We start from the raw sequence: 5,129 nt of genomic DNA on the forward strand, positions 1-5,129 counted from the left end.
GTGTGTGCGCGTGCATGCCCACACTCACAATAAATAAACACAACAAATGAAAAGATGTGCCTTCCAGAAGAGTTAGAGTCCTCAAATTAATAGCAGGGGTGTATGCCACCGCACATCCTTTCCAGCTTGCAGAGGCAAGTTGCTGCAAGCAGGTGCAACCAGGTTAGAGACATCCCTTTGCACCCAAGCACAGTACAAAGGCTCTTCCCCAGCCTTGGCAGGCTAGATGTCCTGGAGCCAGTCACCTTGACCCCGCTTAGTCAGAAGGTCAAAGTTCCCTGTGGGAACTGTCAAGCTCAAAAGACCCGACTACCGCCTCACCAGCCTATCCTAAGAACAGCCATGCCATTCCACAGAAATAGCTCAGGTATTCGGACTCATACATAAGAGCAACGAGCTTGGAAACTCTCCCGCAAGTAATCTTGTTTAGCAGAGTGTGGGGAAGTTCAAGGACAAAAGTGAAGTCTACACAACAGAGGCTTTGGCAGCAAGAGGTTAGCTGCTTTTTAAAAGCAAAAAGCTCAACCATGGACAGGGTAGATTGTCAGAAGCCCTGAGGGACCAAGCAAGCTAGCCCTGTTGGAATGAAAACATGGAGAAAGAGAAGGAGCCAGACATGGTCTGTAATCCCAGCTCTTGGGAAGCAAAGGCAGGAGTTTCTGAGAGTTGGAGGCCAGCCTGAGCTACATGGTGGGACCCTACCTCACAAGCAGAAGAAGGAAAGACACATTGCAGGGGCGGGGCGGCGGGTGGACTTAGACTTCCAATTGAAAATGGTTTTTTCTTCCCAAGATCTCACTAAAATGGCCCTTTCTTTTAAAAGCAAAAAGCTAAAAAGACAATAATGGGAAGGAGGCCAGCTTTGAACTTCCCAACAATAACAGGAAAGGGAGTATGGAATACAGTCTCAACACCATAGGACAATTAGTTTAAAAATGTTATGCTCTGTCCAACTTTGAACAATTTTAAGAATAAAATAAAGATATTATCAGTTTGGCAAACTTTGAAAAAAATTACCTTTGGTGTCCCTCATTTCTCAAGAAATCGCCGGAGATTAATTCAAATAAAAGTGAATAAACCGAGGAAGAGAAAAGCTTTTGGTCCAGAAAAATAAGAAATCTAACCTAGCACAGAGGCAAAGGGGATCCCTAGGATGAAGTTAAGACCTCAATTGGGTATAGGATGTCATGGAGAAAGGAAGAGAACCTCAAGAGTTTAATTTAGCATTATCGGGGAGCTATCTACTGTCTTTCCCAAGCTTACCCAGTTCCAAAGTCCCAGCGATCATGGGAGCAAAGAAGGCAGTTTGTAAACTCAGGCCGAGAGTCCCTCCCTGCGATTTCAAAACAAACCGCTTTCTTTCTCTTTTAGTTTGAAATGGAATTGCACCGTTCCTGTTGCTACATAACTGTTGAGCATGACTTTGCTAATGACAACGTTTCCAATTCAGAGAAGCAGTCAAAAAAAGGGGGGGGGGGGGCATGGCATAGCTGCTTTCTGAATGAATGAGTAGAGGGGACCCAAGTTCCACCTGCTGTGCTGGCTGGGACTTTGGCCACAAAGTCTAAGGTCTCTCCCTAGAAAGATTCTAGGTCGTGTTTATCTTGGTTGCACCCCCTGGAGCTCGGGAGGCTGGCGTCTACTTTCCTGTGGGAAGTTACAGTGTGGTCCGGTCCGATCAGGACCCTCACCTGGCTCACTGAGCAGGTGGTTTGGTGCTCAGGGTGGGTCATATGTTCTGGTGAGCAACGAGAAGCTGTTTATTATACTCTTCATTTCTGGAAAGTCATAAGACACTGGCGAGTTAAAAACCGAAAGTGAAATCAGCTGGTAGTGACATCAGTCAGCACAAATGTACCAAAGTTCAGGGAGTTGTTTACTGGGACACCGCTGCGAACGCAGCGGACAGGAGACACTAGCTCTGAGTCCGCTTGCAGCTTCTCTCCTCTGCCCCAGTGCTCGGAGCCTGACATTAGAAAGCAGCCCAGGAGAGAATTTACTCCCCGAAGCCGATTTCCTGTGTCACCTTTTGATGAGTGTTCGTGGGCTCTGGCCTTGGTTTTCGTAAGTAGTACCCACGACTCCTCAGCGGAGACAGAGGTGTTTGCTGCTGGCATCCTTTACATTCTAACAAGGCACAGAGGGGAAAAGGCTTGCTTAGTGTCTGTGGCCTCCTCTCTCCCTGGTGTGTGGCCTTCTGTTTTACCTCTGTACTACCCCCATGCTCTTGAGCAAGCATCATTGTGTATCTCTGCCTCAAAGATGCCGAGGGTAACACTGGCAAATGGTTAGAAACACACAGGCTAACTGCGTGCAGCCGGGGCTTTACACAGCCTGTACCAGTAAATATCTGTGGCCTCGGGACACACTGTTCTCCAGAAATAGGCAAACAGACAAAACCAGGTCACTGCAGCAGCAGCAGCAAAACTGATACCAAGACTCCAAAAAATACCAAGGAAAGGGCTGTGATCTTGGCTAAAAGAGAAGTATAGGATCTAAGAGACTTGGAGACCCTGTGTTGATACAGACTGCTTTTCAACCCCCAAAGCAAACTCCTGGGGTGGGGGTGGGGGCTGAGGTGTTTGTTGGTGTCCCTTGGAACAGATCTTGAAGGTTTGGGGGGGATTTGTTTTGTTTTTAATTTGGGCTGATTAATATTTTCCATTACACTTCTTTAGTCTGTAAAATCAAAGGAGTTGTTCAATAAGGAGAGGAGAGAAAACAGGGAAAATCTTTCTTTTCTTCAAGACAACTGAGAGCATTTCCAGTGTCTTTGTCCTCTACCAGGGCTCCCTAACCTCGGGTCTGAGACCTGGTAGCTGGAAAATGGTCTCACATATACGCTTTTCTAAGCTTCTTAGTTTGGCTCCCACATTATGGAATTACTATGGCGGCCTGTTTTATAGATTTTATTTTTCCACAAACAGCACATCACTGGGGGACTATTTTACTGTAGCCTTCACCCAGAAATACCATAGTTAGCTAGCACTGGGGCTTTAATTCCTTAGTCCCTCTCTCCTGCGCCTCTTTCTATAGATGACTTCCCACTCCGTGGGCCTTTGTACTGGCCTTCCTTGAAGCTGCATGACGCTTCATCATCCTCATGGGCCTTGACTGACTTCTAAGGCTGGGAAATCAAGCTGCCTTAGCCCACTATTGTGAGAACCCATCCTGTGTATAAATCAGGAGTTACATTCCTGATACTGTCTTGGGATAAGGTTATAAAAGGGGGGTTTAGAACAAAATACATGCAAACTTTAAATCCATAGTCGCCTCGTTAGAAAGTCAGTCTTGTCTTTCGGAATGTCACTGAGGGTGTCACCCACAGTTTTTAGCAAGACAGAGGTTGTTACTGGGCATTCCTTGGAAGCATTGGGAAAGAGATTTGTTTCATGTTAGCTACATTATTTTGTGAATTATTTGTATTCTCTCGTTGGTTTTGATGTTGTGCAGTGTTTTTTTAATGTTTGCATGAACATTTCCCTACATTAGGTCTAGAAATTACCTCATTTATTGTAAATATTTTTCATGCTCACTGTCCTTTAATTTTCTATTGCTTTTATTACTGGTGCACAGAAATCTCCATTTTTAAATAGCTAATCTGTGCTTTCCTCATAGTTTTGATTTGTTTTTCAGTTCATAATGTGCTTCCTCATTCACAAGTCAAAGGTTATTCTTTCTAGATTTCATTTGATGTTGGTTCATTCTTGAATCCTTGTGGAGTTTATTTTGGCAGATGGAATGAGATGATGTCCTAAAATAGTTTGGGGGTTTTTCATTTTCTTTTTTGGACTTGTTAACAATCAGCCACTTTAGCGTTAGCTAGTTAATGGAAGGTTCTCCCGGGCCTCATACCTAATGTCTCCAATGCAGCTCTTTCTGCCCCTCTAGTATGGAACCACTGCCTGTTCCTGCTGGTTTCTCCTCCTCACTTCGCCCTGTTGATTTCTTTCCCAAAGCTTTTCAAAATTACCTCCTTAAAAATCTATGTGGTGTATCTCTCACAAGTAGAGCACTGGCTCAGTTGGGGTGGGGGTGACATTTTGTTTGTCTAGTGTGCCTTTGGTTCTTCAGGGCCCCTGGCTCCAATGTATCATTAGTGAGGTTGAGAGATGAAATCCTAGCCTGGGGAAGGGGTGGCCCACCTCAGAATTGCAGGGAAGAGCTGCAGAGCTCAAGAATCAGAGTCAGGTCCTGGAAAGCCTTGTCCTCAGCCCATGGGTCAGCAGTCACCAAATCTGGCCGGAGGCCTGCGAAGGCGAAGTGACGGATATGGCTGCTCATCTAAGGATGCTCTCTACCTCCAAAGCCTCTGCAGACTTTCCGTGCTGGATTATATCCTATACTAATAAGCAACAGAACAGTGGGACAAATAACTCATATTAAAGAAGCCGTGTAGGCAGCTCCTCCATGGCTCGCGGTCCGTGTCTTAGCCCAGGCCACGCTTCTGGCTTCACAGCCCCTGGTGCAGTCCTACATGAAACCAAACATCTCAGCTTTCCGCAGAGGCCACCTACGCTACTAACCACATTCAAGCAACAGCACTGCCCCAGCCCGTTCCTGAAAAATTGGGACATGGGCTCATATATCTGCCAAAGGAAACACGACCCACTTCCCATTTTCCTTCCTTCCTATTCCTGTGAGGGCCACACCTCAGCCACAAACACTAATCTTAAACTTGTTTGTCCAGGCCAGCGGCCTCCTCTGAGGAGGAAACGGGCAGCCTTGTTCTCCCTAACCTCGTCAGAGTCTATTGTTCTGACTTCACTCACTGTGTACCCCACCCTCTGCCTCTCCCTCACTCTTACCTCAGTTTCCTTTTCTCCCCCCAAACCACTGATCGAAGTGCACACACACACACGCGCACACATGTGTGCACACGCACCTAAGCATGTGCCAGGTACTGGTCCATTCATGAGAATACCAACTCATTTTCACCTCCCAAAGCCCCGTGTAGAAACAGAAAGTAGTCTCAGGAGAGAGACTTGAACCTGGGCCGTTTTTAACCGAACCAGAGGACAGTGGAGCAAGTTGAGGAAATGAAAAAGGAAGAGGCTTATGAGAAGTCACATGTGCCTCTGCTGACATCCAGTCAAACCCTGCTGTCATCAGAGGAAGTCACATGTGCC

At 46.3% G+C, this 5,129-nt stretch overlaps 1 protein-coding gene across 1 annotated transcript in view; it reads left to right on the forward strand.

The window, feature by feature from the left end:
• The first annotated feature begins 1,893 nt into the window (after positions 1-1,893).
• The window catches only part of Tmem140 (transmembrane protein 140), a 12,842-nt gene continuing 9,606 nt past the window's right edge, over positions 1,894-5,129 (forward strand). The window contains exon 1 of the mRNA XM_005365810.3: positions 1,894-2,064. The gene's annotated coding sequence lies outside the window, so the exon portion shown is untranslated. The remainder of the gene's footprint in view (positions 2,065-5,129) is intronic.

The sequence above is a fragment of the Microtus ochrogaster genome, unplaced genomic scaffold, assembly GCF_000317375.1.
Source record: "Microtus ochrogaster isolate Prairie Vole_2 unplaced genomic scaffold, MicOch1.0 UNK4, whole genome shotgun sequence".
Classification (NCBI taxonomy): Eukaryota; Metazoa; Chordata; class Mammalia; order Rodentia; family Cricetidae; genus Microtus; species Microtus ochrogaster.